This window comes from Pinus tabuliformis, chromosome 8, assembly GCF_031772625.1.
Source record: "Pinus tabuliformis cultivar Carrire ecotype Pingquan chromosome 8, CPIR1, whole genome shotgun sequence".
NCBI classification, from domain to species: domain Eukaryota; kingdom Viridiplantae; phylum Streptophyta; class Pinopsida; order Pinales; family Pinaceae; genus Pinus; species Pinus tabuliformis.
The window spans coordinates 942226917-942245934 of NC_142294.1; the positions used below are offsets into that span (position 1 = coordinate 942226917).

The 19018-nt window shown below is 39.8% G+C and overlaps 1 protein-coding gene across 4 annotated transcripts in view; it reads left to right on the top strand.

The window, feature by feature from the left end:
- The window catches only part of LOC149238602 (uncharacterized), a 349551-nt gene that overhangs the window by 48539 nt on the left and 281994 nt on the right, over positions 1–19018 (top strand). The window lies entirely within an intron of this gene.

The window sequence follows — 19018 nt, forward strand, 5'->3', positions numbered from 1 at the left end:
GACACCCCCCTCTTGAGTTGTGTATAAATACATATGCAAATTTCATTTGTAAGATCACCATGTGATCACATTGTTAGCTTTCGGGGTTACTACGAAAGTGTTTACAATGTACACCATGTTTGTGGGTGCTTCATGAAATGTGGGGTACATGGTCGATCATCAACCCCTTGAAAGCCTATGATGGATTTGAACATGGGAGATGGTTTGTGATGTATTGCACATTGGAGATGACTTAGTTGTTGCTCAACCTCAGTTGGGTGTTTGCATGATATTCTTCTATAGGATGTTGGAAATCTTCAGATAGTTTGGTGATGTTCTACATGCTGGGCATATGGAGATGGTTGTTAGCTTGGAAAACACCTAGCATTGGAGGAGTGTTTGGCATTTAGGAGGAGGGCATTAAGCCATAGGCAAGATGATGTAGCTTCGATGCTTGCATGGAGACTTGGAATTGACTTGGGGACACCTAGGTTGTGATGCTAAGTTGCAGGAAACGGGGAAATGGGTACGAGTTTCTGAAACGGGCACGATACGAAACGTGACCCCCCCAAATTTTGGAAACAGGGAAACACATATATATATATATATATATATATATATATAGATATTAGGACATTTAAGAAATATGTGCAATCATAAAGCATATATGATACATTCTAATTTATTACATTATGATTAAATTGTCAATGCATAAACTATGAGTCTCTAAATTTACATCACATTTACTCATGAATGATCATATAATGAAAATAGCAATATCCAAAATCAGCCACGAGAAATTTCTAATTTCTTGTCTCGTGCTTGATTAGGAGTCTCCTCCTACATAGTCAAACGACCTTAGTGCTCTTGATTAAATACAAGTTCCATACCCTAGTATCCTACGTGCTCTTGATTATTGGGAGTCTCCCCTGCATAGAGGGCTTGGTTCTCCTGATTAAATACAAGTTCCATACCCTAGTACATGACAAAATCCAATGGAAACATTGCAATCCCCACAATCCTGAAACCCTGAAAAACAGATAAGTTTGCTGGATTTTGAGTGAGATCCAAAATTCTACTTTTTCCATATGAAATCCAATGAGGGCGAAACCACTCTCAAACATCCTAAGTCATTTCACGGTAATGTTAAAAATTTAAGTAAAAGGATGATCCTTTTACTTTAAGAATTTAACATTACCATGAACTGCATATCAACACTAGGCTGCCCCACTCAAAAAATCCTCTTTTTTATAACTTGAGAGGCATGCAGAAGATATTTTAGTTGCCCAATAAAAAATTAGAAGCGAAAAAATAAAAAATAAAATAAAAGAAAAAGTCAATTTAGAAAAGAAAACTCCGTCGTACGACCTGGAAACGCGTTTCTGGCCGTACTAACCACTTTTCCTCCTCGAGAAACAGGCTAGTACGGCCGGAAACACGTTTCCCGACCATACGGTATGAGTTTCCTCGTTTCCGTTTCGTTTCCGGTCGGAAACGGACCCTTCTCCAACGTTTCCTGCAACTTAGTTGTGATGGTGTTCATGCAGGGGGAATGGACCCAATGGAGTACATGGATTAAGATGTTAGTTGGAGTCATTAGAGGCTTGTAGGAGGAGTGTTGGAGACATCTTTTGGCGTGCCTTTTCCTTTGAATTCTTTCTTGTGGATGAGATAACCTTGGAGCTTGACATGTGTACCTTTGAAGTGTAGCACTCCACATGTGTGAACCTACCAATGTTGTGAAAAGCGCGAGCGGGATTAAATCGGCGCGGGGAACGAATCGGAAAAAAATCAGAAAAATCGGGAAAAAAGCGGAAAAAAGCGGGAAAAAATCGTTTGGTACAAAAATATTCATTTTTTTTCATTTTTTTTAATATCTAAACCATCTACAACATAAAATAAATACATTGACACATAAATATGATAAAAAAACTAATATATAAGATGTTTAATATCATTTCTAGCGCTAAAATCACACATAACATTGAATCATGTCTTGAATAGTAAGTCCTGACTCCTGAGTCCCAACTCAGCCTCAAAATATCAACAAAAAATATGATAATGTATCTCATCATGTCATAATGTCATATACAATAAAATGAAAGTCTAATCCTATTGATTTCCTTTGCCCCTCTTGCGAGAAAATGTCACAGCTTTCCCTTTCCCTCTAGATGTAGATGCTGGTGCCTGTGCTGGTGGAAATGGCAGTGGAGTCTGATGTGCTCTAGAAGCTGAAGAACTAGAAGTAGGAGCTACAGGAGGTAGACCACGTCCTCTACTGGTGGCAGTGGTAGCCCGGGTAGGCGGTGTCACCTCCTCCTCCTCCTGCTCCTCCTGCTCCTCCCCCTCCACTACATCCTGCACTAACCAATCATCAGTAGAATCCATGAGAGGCCTCTCGGCCTCAACCCTCCATGCAGCAGTGGTGTCAATCCCATCCAATGAGATGGCATCCACATCAGGTGTCCTCTCAAGTTGCCTCACCCACAATCGAAGATTGTAGTAGACGTAGACCATGTCATTAAGTCGCTGGGACTCCAACCTGTACAAAGATCATGAAATAATAATTAATAATTAATATTATAAAAAAAATATTGTTTAATGAATTCAAAAATTTATTTGGAAATTTGCAATATTTTAAATGTTTAAGTGTTAACTTGTTGCGCTTCTTGTTGTGTATTTTTTCAAATACACTCCAGTTGCGCTCACATCCTGAGGAGCTGCATGTTTCGCTGAGGATGCGTACGGCAAGCTTTTGCAAAAGGGGTACCCTGCCACCATACATTTTCCACCATGCATCTACAACAAAATTACAAATGAAATTTTAAATAAACATAAGAAAAAAATGGAATTTGAAGAGACAATGAAATTTGAAACAAAGTTACAAACTAAAAAATACCTGGCATTTTAATCGTCCTATCAGTGATAGCCATCTCAAAGCCAAATGTGCCACCTGCCATCTTATATGTCTCAATTTGTTTAGAGATCTCTATACGTTGTTCTGGAGATCGCACCATCTTCTGGACATAGGATAAGAATCCATCCATGATCTCAGCATCAAAATCAAACCCACATGCATAAGAAAATGCAGGGTTCAGGAAAAGCCTGGCAGCATGAATGGGACGATGGAGTGTTTTGTTCCATCGCTCATCAATCACTCCCCATAGAAGGAGTTGTTTATGAAACCCATCATCTCCCTTATCATCATAGTAGGCCCGAATGGCTTCTTTGGCCCTGTCCATGGCTTCATACAAATAGCCCATTGCGGGCTTCTCACCATCAACCAACCGAAGAACCTTTACCAAAGGTTCAGTAACGGCGCACACCTTCTGCACTCCCGCCCAGAAGTCTTCCTGGTATGAAACTAGTCTGTATACGGCCTCTCCTTCTCGTTTGCGGCTCATTGACAAAGCACGCCACTCCTCTGAAAGAAACATTCTCTTCACATCCCACATAGAATTCAAGAGGGATTGAAGAGATATGAAACTCGTGGCAAACCGTGTAATGGCGGGGCGCACCAACTCTTTGTTGTTGGTGAATCTTCTCATCAAGCTAAGCACAGATGTATGATTATATATAAATTTTGTGATGCTTTTTGATGCGTCAACAATATCTTTGACAAAGGGAATTTTCCCTATGTCCTCTAACATCAAATCAATACAATGGGCAGCACAAGGTGTCCAAAATAAAGTAGGATGCCTGTCCATAAGCATTCTACCAGCAGCAACATAATTTGCAGCATTGTCCGTTATGACTTGGACAACATGTTGTTCACCCACCTCCAAAATAAACACATCCAGCAAATCACATAAAGTTCTTGCATCTTTGATTTGATGAGATGCATCAACATATTTGATAAACATAGTCCCCTTGGGACAACTAACCAAGAAGTTTATAAGGGTTCTCCCCTTTTGGTCAGTCCAACCATCTGACATAACAGTGCATCCTGTTTGTGCCCATGATGCCCTAAAATCCTCCAATCTTTGGGTGCAGTCACGCTTTTCATTTTGAAGAATCCGGCCTCTGAAATCATGATAAGAAGGGATTTTGTACCCCGGGCCAACACTGGCAATAGCATCAACAATAGATTGGAAAAATGGATTATTCCTTACAATGCTAAAAGGAATATCACTGCAAAGGAGAAATTTTGCCATCAACCTGTCAGCTTGTTCTTTTTCAGTTCTTTTTAGCATTGAACCGATAGATGGTTGTGAACCAGGTGTGGTTCGAGGAACAAAAAATGATGATGCAGCTACCGGATTGACTGATGCTGCAGTAGAACCAGTGCCACTTGGCCCACTTCCTTCAGCTGACCTTTTTAGTTGCCTTTTGAGTTCTTCTTTGGCCTCTCTAGTGTGCTCTAATTCTCCCAATGCTCTCATGGCTCTTTGGATAAGTTCAGGATTTGTATTTGTACAGGGCCCCACATCATGTCCAGGGATTTGTGCAAGGTGAAACTTCAACCTGTACACCCCCCCGCATATCTCCTTTCCACACAACTTGCAATTCAAGTTTTGTCTATCGTTCGGAGCTTTAGGTTCACCATATTCCCAGAAAGGATCCAATTTCCTTGGCATGTTTGTTTTTGAACTTTGAATTTGCAAACCTATGGGAAAATAAGGATTAGGAAATAGGAATTTAGGATTACAATTTAGCATTTACAAAATTACAAGTTACAAATTTCCAGAATCTAAAGTTCCAAACCCAAGTTACCCAACCAAATGGAAAATGCCAAAAACAATGAAAAAACATAAACAATGTTTAAAAAAAATGAAAAAAAAAAATTGGTTCCCATAGTCATACCAAGTTACCCATCCCAAATCAATGAAAAAATACAAAAAATTCTTTAAAACAATGAAAACATAAGGAAAATGGTGCCCATATGAAGTTTCCCAACGAAAAACAATGAAAAACATAGAAAAACAATGTTTTTAAACAAAGAAAACAAAAAAAAATTAATCAACATACCGTTTCTATGGAGAAATCGGTGGTCTCCTCTTGAATTTGTCCTCTAAGCACTTAGATTTGGTCACAAACCCTCTTCAGCTGTTCTCCAACACCTCCTCCTCCTTCCGCGCGCGCCCACTGTCCAAATGACATACAAAAAACCCAAAATCTCATTATAAAACGCGCTGCCCCGATACCCCGCACTTTTTTCCGAAAAAATCGCGTTTTTTTTTTGGAAAAAATCGGCAAAAAGCCGCTTTTTTCGTGTAAAAAGCGCGATTAAATCGGCGAGGGGAAAAAAGCGCGATTTAATTGCGCTTTTCGCAACACTGGAACCTACATTGTCTTTGTGGGTTGCTTGTAAGGGCATAGGCCCACAGAAGTATTGTTTTTCTCCCTCCTCTCATATATAATATTGAAGGAGAGAGTCCTTTCATTTATCATCATCATTGTACCCTTCACTCTGTCAGTGTCTTCTTGGAGTGAGAAGCTTGGTTTCATGAGGAAACCTTCAGAGAAATTATGAAAGGAAAAGAGGATTTCTTTGTTGGGATCTTGCTCTTCTGAGATACTAGAGTTTCCTGTTGAAATTTGGGCCTCTTCGGGATGAATTTCCCTAAGAGAAAGCCAATTGCCCCAAAGAGATGCCCAACATCCCCAAGGAGAAATCATCTTGCCCCAAGTGAGAATTTAAATTGGATAGAAGAAAATTATTATTGATTTATTAATTAATGTTGGGCAAGCGATCATCAAGTTGGCCTCTTTTCCAAGCAAAGGGATAAATCATATATGGGTCTTCATCAAGTCAGCTTGTCACCTTGTTGGGCTAATACTCAAATCGATATATGACAAATAATAATTATGGCACAAGTTGAGGTTGACTCCACAAATGGAGGCATCCATTCAGACCATATGGAAGCCTATAAATACATGTTTGGGCAAATCAAATTCATCATCATCAAGAGCATTTGTTAAAAAAGAGAAGAACTATTTGAGGTAGCCACAAGGGAAGTCGAACAAGGAGGAAAAGACGAGTTTCTTGGTTATGTTTTGTCTTTGGTTTTGGCAGATTGATTCATGGAGACTTGAGCGAAGATATTTTGGGCATAAGTCTTGTTCTATGTGTGTGATAGGTATGTGATCAGGCCACAGGGTTTTGTGAGGGTTGTGACCTATGTTTTGGGCAAGAAGTAGAGCCCAAAAAAGGGCTGAAGTCTTTTCTATGAGTGTGCAAATATTAGAGCAATTATCACACAATCGGGTGACTGTATAGTCACTGTTTTGGAGGGCCGAAATGTCTAGGTTAATGTTGGAGTATGGCCGCATAGTTTGAGGGACCAACATTATTGCTTGAGGAGGATTAGGTGCCGAGATCAGGGTTGTATTAGTGCCCTAACCAGGGCTAAAGTTTTTGTGTAAGCCTTAGGAGGGCTGAGCCCTAATTAGGTGCATAACCGAGGTTGTATTAATGTGGAGCAGACTAGTAAATAGGGGCTAAAACGACCTTATTGATCAATGAAGTGATTGGAGGTTTTGAGTCCGCATTGAGAGAAGATGTGTAGCATTTCAGGAGCTCTAATCAGAGGGCCGGATTCCTTAGAGTTGAGCTTAGAACTGTGGTGATCTAGGGTTGCAGGTTGGTCATCCTAAAAGGTATGTAATTGCGTCTTCTGTGCTGATGGATGGTAAATGATGCATGGCAGTAATGTATGGCAATGTCTCTATAACAATGATGTGTGGCAATGTGCCGATAACAATAAAGTATGACAATGAGCTTATGGCAGAGACGTATGGTAATGTTCCTTATCTTCAATAATGTATGGCAGAGTTATTATCCTCAATAATGTATGACAATGTTGTTACCCTTGGTGATATATGACAAGGTTCCTTTCCTCAGTGATATATAGCAGTATGACAGTGGTGTATGGTAGTGTCCATATGAGAGTGATGAATGGTTGTGTCCTTATAATAGTGATGTATGGCAGTATCCTTATAATTGTAATGACAATATCACTTGACAATGAATTGACCATGATACATATCAGTGACATGTGCTCCTATGCTAGTAATTTGTATGCTACATGAGACTGAGATATGTGCTTATGATTGCCTCCTTGATAGACTTGTTTGCTGCCATCTTATGAGGATCTTGTATGATCCAGGGTTTGACCTAGATGGCCTAATGCATTTGATAAACTTGTGTCTCATTATTATTGTACTTTGTATCTCAGCGGAACATTTGATGAATATCTAAGAAGAAGAACTGATTTTTGGGTTCCCCCCCTGTGGGGCTTTGCCTTGGTCTTTGTCCAAAATCCTGGTGTCTCTGTTGTGTATGCTTTTCTTCTAATGCTCCTTATATTTTGCTACATTTTTGATGTTCTCTCTATGTAATTGCTTATGATGATATGGGGTGAACGTAATGTGAAAAATGATGTAAAAGTTTAAAAATGCAATTATCTACAACAAAGAATTATCTAGCTCTAAAATTAACATTTTCTCTTGTGAATAAGACATCGAAGATGATGGTATTTGTATACTTTGTTAATTTTGTTCATCTTTTGTTAGAGATGTGACTAGGAGGATCAAATTTGTGGGTCTCTCTCGATTCTTCTTTTATACTTTATCTCTCTTGTCTTGGAGTTGCTATAGTTTCTTGGAGCATTTTGAATACTAGGGCTAGTGTGTCATCTCTTGGTGACTTGGAGATTAGGATTTTGAGATGAAATTAGAAGTAATGATGTCATCAGTTTGTCTCTTAGTGCCCCTAGCTAATGGGAGCACCGTAAAGAAGGAGGTGATCCGTTGAATAGGATCTAGAGCAGGAGGAGACTAGGGAGTGTGTACAAATCTTGAGGACCTCTTGCATGTAAAGGGCTAGACATCTCTTGTTTGGGTATTGGAAGAAAATGGAAAGGGTCATAGTTGCATGCTTCATGATCTCTTTCATCCTCATGTCTTTCATTCCTAGGAGCGCTTAGAGTTCTGCAATTGTAGTCAACTACCTCATACTTCATATGAGGACATATTATGTTGATTTCATCTAGTTTGACTTATGTCTTTCTGCATCCTTTCAGAGGAGGAGATCCTTTCCCTATTGATCATGCTCGATCCATTTTACCTGCAACCATGTATCATGACATTACGATATCAAATACAAATACAAATACAAGCATACATACCTCATTTTCCCTTCAGGCTACTTTCAACAACTTTCTTGATTGAACGGATCTTCAATCCCTTGATCTGCTTCATCATGTCATCAGTTCTTCATCTCATGATTTCCATAAGTTGGAATTCTTGATGAAGCACTTGTTGCCTTCCCAGACTAGGGGATTCTCCACTGAGGTTTCCATCAGATATTCTTCAGGATCTAGTATATCCCCATCTGGCAAATGTTCCCTTTGACCTGGATGACTTCTTCTTTTCCTTTAATGTCCAAAGAGATTCCCAAGAGCTATGTTCTTCCTATACAAGCTCTTGATTCCATGATGCCATGATGCATCTTCTTACCATGGTCATATCTGTAAGGACTACTGATAGGATCCATTTGAGAGGGATACCATTTTATTTATACTGAAGATCTATTACTCCCTCTTTCCTTTAGCTTCCTCTATCCTTCAGATGATATGAACCCTTTTTCATAATCTTTTCATAGTGTTGTTCTGTTTTGTTAACCTTTCCTTTGCATATAGTTGAGTCCTTTCAACTTACCTTTCTCTATCTGGCATAGAGATCACAAACTGTTGATTGAGGTGACCTTCTTGTTCATAGACAATTGTCACCTTGCTTATCAATGATGATTATCTATTCATCATTTTCCCAGATCTCTCAATTGAGATCTCATGAAGATATTTCTTCATTCTTTGGCACCTTTTGCATTGCATTTCAGAGAGTATGTCCTCTAGCATTTCAGGTATCCTTCTTGTGTCTCCTTTCTTACTTTATAGAACCTTAAGAATTCTCATGAATTCAAAGGCAACCTTGATGTATTGACTTCTCTAAGGATAATGACAGTCCTTCTTATTCCATGCAAGACCCTTGATGACCCATCAATATATAGGTCTTCTTGCAATCATGAAGTCATAAAACCAAATTTGATTATAAAATGAAAAAGGTACTTACTTGATTGTGAAGATGAAATCTTCACCTTGATCAAGTTGGCAGTAGTTGGAGTAGACATGCAAATTGCCTCCTTTGCCTTCGAGCTATCTTGATTATGTATTTGGGCTACATAAGGAATCTATGCAGCATTGTCTTGTGATTGCTTGCCATGATATAGAGACCCATCAATTAGTGTTATCAACAAACACCTTCATTCTTCATCGAGTACTGTCTATCCAAATCATGTTGTAGATGATTTGCTTCTTTGAGTGGGAATCTGAATTGATCTTTATTGAAAGGATCAATCACTATAATGTTGAGATCATGCCATGATGTGAATTGTGGGAGTCACCAAGGCTGTTGCTATGCATCTTCAGATCTGACTATTTCATCCTCTGATTGTTTGTCTTTCAAACCCTTTGCTGTAGACTTGATGATGTAGGCTGCCTCTTAGATCTAGGTTTTGTTCTTTGATTGTAGATCCTTCAGCTAATTTGATGCCTTGACCTCTGAATGTCTCTTTTTTGCCCCTTTCCTTGACTGCTGAACCATTCCTCTGATACCATGTTGAAGAATCTAAGGGCATTCAGAATTAAGGTGATTCTTCTCAGCATGATAACAATTTGTCAAGTGTTTTTACAATTTATCTTAGCTTGATCTTCTTTACATTATTAGTGTGAGTGTTTGCTTCATCAAACTGCTATCAAAACAAAAGAGACAAGAACACAAATATTTGGCTTTCTGCCAGGGCCAAAACCTCTCCCTCTTGGAGAGGAAAACCCACACAAAATTCTTCTTATAGAGATTCCATTGACGAATACCAAGACCATGACCCTTGATGCAATCTGCCTCTCCAAGACCAAGACATCAATCCTCTTCCACGAACACTGCTGAGATCATCATCTTGCTGCTCCTATGACACCACTGCATCACCAAGAACTTCATCACTGTAGCAATATTATTGAGGGTATCATTGCTACACCATGACTGCCTTTTGAGACTATCACTGAGATAATCTATGCACCTATGAAGATCACGACTGCACATTACTGTAGGATGAGATCACTGTGAGATCATGATCCTGGACACTGATCCTTGCCAAAGCTGACTCTCCTTGACTTGGTGATCACTGCTTCTTTCATCATGCTGAGACTGTAATGATCATACTACTTATGATCCTTGTCATCTTGACTACCTTTGAGATACTTATTCATATCAAGAATACTAGATCTGAATACTGTGATGACTATTGAGACTGTATGTCTCCTTTCACAAGTATGCTGAGAAGCTCTTGATCAACACTGAAACCTACTTCATCATTATGGTTATGCTGAGACAATAATATATACATATGTGAGACTGAAATGACACCCAACGTAATCCTCATTAAGCCAAGACAGTGTGCAAAGAGAATAGATCTACTTTATGTAATCCAAGTTACTACTATTCATTGCATCTAGACTGCCACAGGGATGCCACCGAGATCTATATGCTGAGACTGCTCCTTGTCATGCGAGATCACATGCCGACACTGTTCCTTGTCATGCGAGATCAGTCTATCTGTAATACCGAGATTGTCATCATGAGGATCAGACCTATGCCGAGACTGTATCTAGCCCAAACTTCAACTCACTGCTGTGTCCTCATCCGAAGTTATTCTTGCTCCATACATCCAAGATCATGACTACACCTAAAACCCAAACGAGGTGCAGTCAAACCCTACTGCGACTTTGCTCCTATATGCGAAATTTCAGGGGCATCCGAAATTTTTTTGGGTAAGTTTGCGCTGACCCTAGATGGGTATTTATAGTGTTGAGTCACCTATATTGAGCTAACATGTATTCATGAACTGGCATGTCCTTTTGCCAAGCTGACATGACTTCCATTTATACATTTAATTCATTTTTGGAGCCGACATTAAGATTCCTTTGATGTTTTGCTTGTAGACTTTGGTAGGCTTGCTTTTGAGGTATTGATCTTGGTCTTGGAGGGCTGTTACACAACTTTGAGAACTTGTTTACATAGGCTCATGAAGAGCTTTCATTACATGACATGACTCTTTGACAAATAATCAAATCCAAAGAAATCAAGAAGAAGTCTTTGACCTAATTACACTTCTTGCTCATGAAACCCATGAAGCAAGATATACAAAAATAATTTATTCTCTTTATTACGTCAATTACAAAGATCATTATGAAGACCGAACCTAATTACATTTTCTTCAACAATGGTGGGGTTCGGTAACTAAAATTGGTAGGGTAGATACAAATTAAGCCTAGTAAGGTTGGTTTGGTAGCTAACATCTCAAGTTAGTCTTTGACTCGAATGGTTCGGTACCGAACTGGCCCTTTGAATCGAGCAAGAGGTCGAGTTGGTATGGTGGTTAGTTAACTCAGTCAAGTTGACTTGGACTGCTTTTTTAACCACCAATTTTACTGCATGGTGAGAAGTTGACAATTGAGATAAACATGAAGGTGAAGGATGTGATTTTCAAGGGCATCGATTAACAAACTGACCACATCATCATATTCAACATGGTTATTGGTAGCAGGTATAACACAAATGCCATTTGAGTGGACTAGGGAATGGGAGGCGGTAAGGTGGGTCTAGGTTGTCGAGGCTAGATTTGTGGAAAATGACTTGTACCATTGGCTTAAGTGATATAGCAATAGGATGAAGTGTCCTTTGGATAGGCACAAGAAGACAATGTATTGGATGCAAAATTTACAAAAGGGATGCAAAAGACTATCTAGACTATACCCAAAAGATGAAGGCGGTCTAAAAGAAATGATCAAGGGTAAAATATGTTAAGGTAGAATGCATTGCGAGGGTTAGCGTGAAGCTCCTCTTTTGGCCTTGCAAGAAGATATGCCCCTTTCCTCAGCATTGTTTGACAATGTAAGGGTCCTTCCATAGTGGTTCAAACTTACCTCGACCTAAGGTATTGTGGAGTTGGTCATACACAAGGACTAGTTTGCCTTTCATAGAAGGCATGATGGTGGAGCTTGCGGTCATACTGAGATTTAGAGTGTTTATTGGCCACTTAAATGGCTTACAAAGCGATTTTACGGTCTTCAGTGGTATGCTCCAAGGTATCAGAGAGGAGTTTGACAACTAAACAGAGGGAGAGGATTTGACACTTGATTGGTAAGACTACCTACTCACCATGAACAAGATGAAATGTTGTGTACCCAATGATAGTCTTAGCAGATGTCATATGCGCCCATAAGGTAGGGGGGTGTATGTTGTTCTAGTTAGTTTTGTGCTTGCCCATTGTCTGTTGGAGCATGGTTTTAAGGATTTTGTTGTCAGCCTCAACTTGGTCATTCCCTTGTGGTACAAGGACAAATATTGGTGCTAAAAACCTAATAGTGAAACTAGCTTGCACCAGGGTTCAACTTCAAAGTGCCAACCGTGGTTAGAAACCAATTGTTTCTAGAAATCAAACTATCAAATGACATGGTTGGAAAAATAAATGACTTGCATTGGTCATAGTGTTATTGAATGTTGGCATGGCTTCAACCCATTTCAGGAAATTGGTAGCCATAATGATGTATTAATGACCACAGAAAGAGGTAGGGTTATACTCCAAGAAATCAATGGGTCATTTGCAAAAAGGACTTGTAGTGATGACTGGGTGCAATGGGGCTAGAGGGCCCTGTGCCTTGGGGGAATACAATTCATAGCTAGTGCAGTTCTTAATTGCCTTAATGCAATCTATGAATATAGTAGGTCAATAATATCTTGCACACATGATCTTTTATGCAATAACCATCTTGGAAAGATGGCCACCACAAGCACCACTATGAGAAGTGTTTAAAACTTGCTCCACCTCATCATGAGTAAGACAAATGGCAAGTATGCCATAGATCATCATGTGACAAATGGGGACCGAACTTTTGGGTTGGAAAATATACTAAAATGTCCCGATATGAGTTTGGAAGATCGTTGTTCAAATACGAATTTGATGCATCAATTGGGAGGTTGGAAATGAACTCAGCAAGGGCTAGGGATTTCTTTCTCTTGGGTGTGATGAAATCTAAGTCAAATTCTTGAAGGGTGATGATCAAGTGGGCATACTTTCCATTGATAACCCACTTGCTCAATACAAAGGACATATGATTGGGATTTGTGACTATTTTAGTCTTACTCATCATAATGTAGTGACAACTTTTGAACAAAGAAAACAATTGCCAATGGCAATTTCTCCTTGTGGGTGTAAGATAAGGGAGGTCTAGATAGGTTCTTACTAGAATAATAGATGATGTGCTCATATCCATCAAGCTCATCCTTAACACTTCAATGGTGGAAAAGGGTGAGGCGAAAATGTAAAGGATCAAATCCTTATTGAAGTTAGGAGCTCTGATTAAAGGTGATGAGGTGAGGTTATAGTTTAATATATCAAAAGAGTGTTGGGCTTTATCATCCCCCCATACAAAGGGTATGTTAGATTGTAACAATTGAAGAAAACCATGCGTAGTGGTAGCATCGGTGGGGATGAACCAACACAAGAAATTGGCTCTCCCTTGTAGGCTATGCAATTGGCGTAAATTGCAAAGGCGAGGTAGTTTAGTAGTTTTAGACTCTATAGAGACTAATGATGCTGGTATTAGAAAAATGGACCCTAATAGTTGGCTATTAAACATGTAGACGACACACTTAAGAGTGTTTAAGTGATTATTGTACTTGTGACATCTAAGAAAGATGGTATGCAAGTCTTATAAATGTTGTGACGTTTTCTTCGAGGGAGGAGTGAGATCATTGAGATAGGCCGAAATGATGTGAACAAAGTCATGGAAACAATATGGTGCATTGGAATGTGGTTCCAACATTCAACTTGAAAGGCATAACATTAGACACAAAGGTACCCCATAGCTTGGTGAAAGCAATCTTGTATTGGTCTTGGTGCCAAAGTTGGATCTGATTATATCCCAAGGATCCATCCATGAAGGAAAGGAGCTCCTGGAAAACATTCTCAATAATCTAATTGATGAAATGCATTAGTTAAGTATCTTTGTGACATGCCCTATTTAAATCACAAAAATCAATACCAACATGAATTTGCCTTGTTTCTTCATAAAGGGTGTTGGGTTAGAGACACAAAGTGTATACAACAGGGTACAAAAATCCCACTTGCTGCAGTTTATTAATCTTGACTTTAATTGTAGGGGCCTTGTCAGGATGAATAGGCCATTATTTCTGACTGATAGGAATTGCATTTGACCATGTATCAAAATGGTGTTCAACGATGTTAGGATTGAGTGTAAGATTCTAGGCATGTTTGGATATGACCAAGAAAAAATGTGTCAAAATTCTTGGAAAAGGGCTTTATAAGTGGCAACATTTTTAGGAGAATAGTTTGCCCCAAGAAGGATATGTTCTTCAATACCAAGCATAACCAAGATATCCATTTTAAGGGTAGGTGAAATGTTGGCCAAATTCCCCTCAAACACATTAGGTACAAGAATGGGATTCTTAAACAGACCAACCTTTCCATGAGGGAGAAACTCTATAGTTTCAATAGCATATTTGTTAGAGGAATTGTTTTGTTAAAGTAAAAAGTAGGAATGATGATGGACATTGTCCTAGGGGTAATTTGGAGTGGTAAGGACTCAAAAATTTCTTCATTGGAATGAAAAATAGGGGTACTAGAGTATATGCTACGGGATGATGTGGTAGAGTTGGTGGAAGATGGGGAAGTGAATCTAGTGTCAATGCCATGGGAATGAGAGGTGTCGTTCACATAAGATGCATCTAAAGTAGAAGAGAGGAGACTAGTGGATGAAGGCTTCAACAACATTGAGATTAAGGAGACATCAAGTGTAGAGGGGATGATTTGATGTACATTAGATGAAAATGATTTTTTTTGACATTCTCAGTTCCACGGATCTTGAAAGATAAAGTATTTGCAGAGTATTCTCATAATTCTAACAGGAGGAGTATCAATTTTCATGATTGGCTTGGCCTTAGTCTAAAAACCTTCGATGGTGAATGGCGAGGTCCTCCGCTACTATAGTTGCTTTCTCCTTAGGAGAGGAATTGAGACAACAAATGATTGCAAGGCCATTGTAAGACTAAGGTAGCTTAGGACAATGATGAGCATAATGACTGTATGTATCACACAAAGCACAACGGTGATCTATATGCAAGGACTTTATACACTTGCTTGACTACTTAGGAAGAGTAACGCTTGGTCGATAAATTCAGGTGCTATGGTTTGGGTGGTCATAGCAATTTCAAATTTATTAGTGTTCCTAGTCTTCTAGCTTTGCCCCCTATTGCAACACCTTATATGGATTTTGATCCAAATTGGATCCATGAAGAAAAATCAGAGAACCATGACTGTATCAAATCAGGACAAAACTTCGAATTCAAAGAGCATGGAGCGATTAGAAAAACCTCTGAACAGTGGCAGTTGGCCGCTAGCGTGGAATGACGAGGACCTCGGTCAAAGCGCGCTGACCAAGGACCATGGAGACTGTGCAAGAGGTGAAACTAGCCCCTGGGAAGCTTCGATCGGGAAAAGGAGGCAGTTTCTGATGCGCTGGGCAAAACCCCTCGAGAAGGAGAGGCCCCGAGTGCTCGGTCGCATGGGAGCCGAGAAAACCGTGGGGAAAAGGTTAAAGGCTAAAGGCGGGACCCGCGCTCCAAAACTGGCGGTATTTATTGGGGGCACCCTTGGGCGGTAAGCAGATTTGGCGAAAAAGGAGCGATTCCACTCAACGCCCGACGCGTGGCAGGTGGAGGAGAGAGAAAACCGCCGCTCATCGCGCGCTAACGGTCGAGCAAGTCAACCACGCGAAACGAGCGAATGGTGTCGGATCTGGGGGCTCCAGATCTAATGGCTGAGAATGCGCCTAATGGAGAAACTAGAATTGACGGGGGATTAAGCCGCGATATGTAAGAATTTGAGGTCCGATTTGACGCGGAGGTGGCAGACGAGTCATTTCCCGACGTAATCGAAGAATCGAATTGACGAGGAAAAAATCTGGCACAATTCGTTGGAAGACAAGTGGCCACTCGCTGTGAGCTGATGACCATGACGCAAAGATAGGGGATTCCAAGCAAACAACAGTAGGTGACCTGACGGAGGCAGAAAGGAAATTGAACAGTCGTGAGGCCGATTGGATTTAAAGCCATGAACAGATAGAACAGAGATACAGAGAGGAAAAGAAGGAAATAAAGACAGAGAACGAAGAGACAATGAAGCAAGAAGCAGAAAGACAGAGGGCCGAGTTGACCTGCAGCATAAGGCATCATCGAGCAATCCCTGAGAGGATCTGTCGGAATTGAGCACCACATTGGGCTCCTCCCCTTAAGACCAGAGAGGTCAAAGAGTTGGTAAGGAAAAGAGTCTGTGCACTCTAGTGGCTTGGGGAACCAAGAACCACCCTGCCAAGCAATTCTGTTTCAGGAGACTTAGATTGAGCTCTTCATTGTAATTCTCTGCTCTAAAGACACAATAAAAGAAGGCCACCATTGAAAGTTGCACCGGAGACGTAGCCCTGGAGGACAGGGTGAACTCCTTATTAATTGTTGTATTTTTGTTTTGCTTCCTGTGTTTCTCTACTGTTTTCCATTTCTAGTGTGTGTATTTTGCAATCTGATCGATCTGTTGCCTAAAATAACATAGACGCACACCAACACATGAGTATGTAATACCTTCATTCATTAATTAATTAACTAAGGTCACTCAAGGGTGATTTTCAGATCAAGTGGTATCGAGGGGTGGAGGTGTTACCCACCGTTTATTCTTCGAACCCTGGAGTCATGGGAGGACTGTGCGAGTCATGCTCCCCTAGACGTGTGATGATGACTGCCGGATGCCTACTGAGAATCAGGTCGGTATAACCGACGCTGTCACCTTAGAGTTATGAATGGTTAGATCAGTGAAACTGACGCCACGGCATACTCCAGTAGAGGACGGATAGGATGGGAGCGGAAGAGATTAGGAAGCATAGGATGATTTTTGAATAGCTTGGGGACCTGGATAGAAAAGGTCATGTCCATTAAAACCTTGACCCTAAAACTCTAAACTTCGGGTCGAAGTTCTCAGAAGGGGGGGTGTATGTAACAACCCAGCTAAATCAATCCATTTTATAAAGTTTAAACTTTATAATAAAACAAATGTGATGAAATTTAAGCAATAAATATGTTAAGTTTATAAATACAATTTAAATTTATAAACAGATATATGTTAAAATTTTATAAAATGTATAAGTAAACTTTATAATATATATATATTAAATTACAAAATGTATAATTGAAATTTTATATAAATGTTGTAAAGTATAAATGGAACTTTATAAATAGAAATGTTATAAAGTATATATATATATATATATGGAACTTTATATAATGTAAATGTTGTAAAGTATAAATGGAACTTTATAAATAGAAATGTTATAAAGTATATATATATATATATGGAACTTTATATAATGTAAATGTTGTAAAGTATAAATGGAACTTTACAGATTATATGTAAAGTTATATGCTATAATATAAATAAATGGATTCATGAAAATACTATGCGTTAACCTACCTAAAACTCATTACTGAAACCATTAACGAGGGCGCGTCCAACCAGCTGAGAAGTTATGGCAGAGCGGCTCTGCCAGGACAGGATCTGAGAGAGTTAAATTGCATGCGGAGGCGTGTCAGGAGGTAGAAGAGCGGTGGCCGGAAGCAGGAGGGTGGCCACCGCCAAGCTTGCCTTTATAAATCGCTATTCTGAATCCATTGAAGAGCTTTAAGTGGTCTGAGGTTCTGGGCACGGAGGGACAGAGAGCCTCTGTGGAGAGCTTTCTGGATTGAGCAGCTAGGTTTGCTCAGTCTGGTTGGGTGGTATTGGCCTCTCGAAAATTGGGTCAAAACAGCCACGACATCACCAGCAGCGGAATCGCCAGTTCAATAGCAGAATCAACAATCAGCTAGCAGTTCAGGTATGTGCAAATTACATTTTTATGCATTCTTGTTTTCCAGTTTATGAGTATTTACATGTTTGCTGTATTTCGAATTATGGGCATTACACCAGAGAGGTCAAAGAGTTGGTAAGGAAAAGAGTCTGTGCACTCTAGTGGCTTGGGGAACCAAGAACCACCCTGCCAAGCAATTCTGTTTCAGGAGACTCAGATTGAGCTCTTCATTGTAATTCTCTGCTCTAAAGACACAATAAAAGAAGGCCACCATTGAAAGTTGCACCGGAGACGTAGCCCTGGAGGATAGGGTGAACTCCTTATTAATTGTTGTATTTTTGTTTTGCTTCCTGTGTTTCTCTACTGTTTTCCATTTCTAGTGTCTGTGTATTTTGCAATCTGATCGATCCGTTGCCTAAAATAACATAGACGCACACCAACACATGAGTATGTAATACCTTCATTCATTAATTAATTAACTAAGGTCACTCAAGGGTGATTTTCAGATCAAGTGGTATCAGAGCTTTAGGCTGTAAGGTAGACAAGCTTGTGTTGGTTTAGCCGTTGAATGCTCACTAGATCAAAGCTCAAATTAGGAGAAAGAGAGTTGGTTGAAACTAATCCTGAAATTGGGAGAGTCTATCATCGGAAGACAATGTCAGAGGAAGGTTCTGTGGGGCCAAACCCTCAATTTATAGAAAGTTTCCTAGCTATAAAGTTCATGGTAGAAACTAATCCTGAAATTGGGAGAGTCTATCATCGGAAGACAATGTCAGAGGAAGGTTCTGTGGGGCCAAACCCTCAATTTATAGAAAGTTTCCTAGCTATAAAGTTGGTGAGCCACTGTCCTCCCCAAGCAGTCATTTTTGCCTTGATTTTGCTGATAATTTCCATCCAGTGAGGGGCCTTAGTAATGCCCAAGGTTAAAAGCAAGCCAAGATACTTTAATTTATCCCAAGATACATATCCGATGAAGCCTAGGGCTTGGGCGATCCTGAGAATAGATTGCTGGTCTACAGCCTAACCGTACACTACACTTTTTCTATTATTGACCATAGCTCCGGAGACTC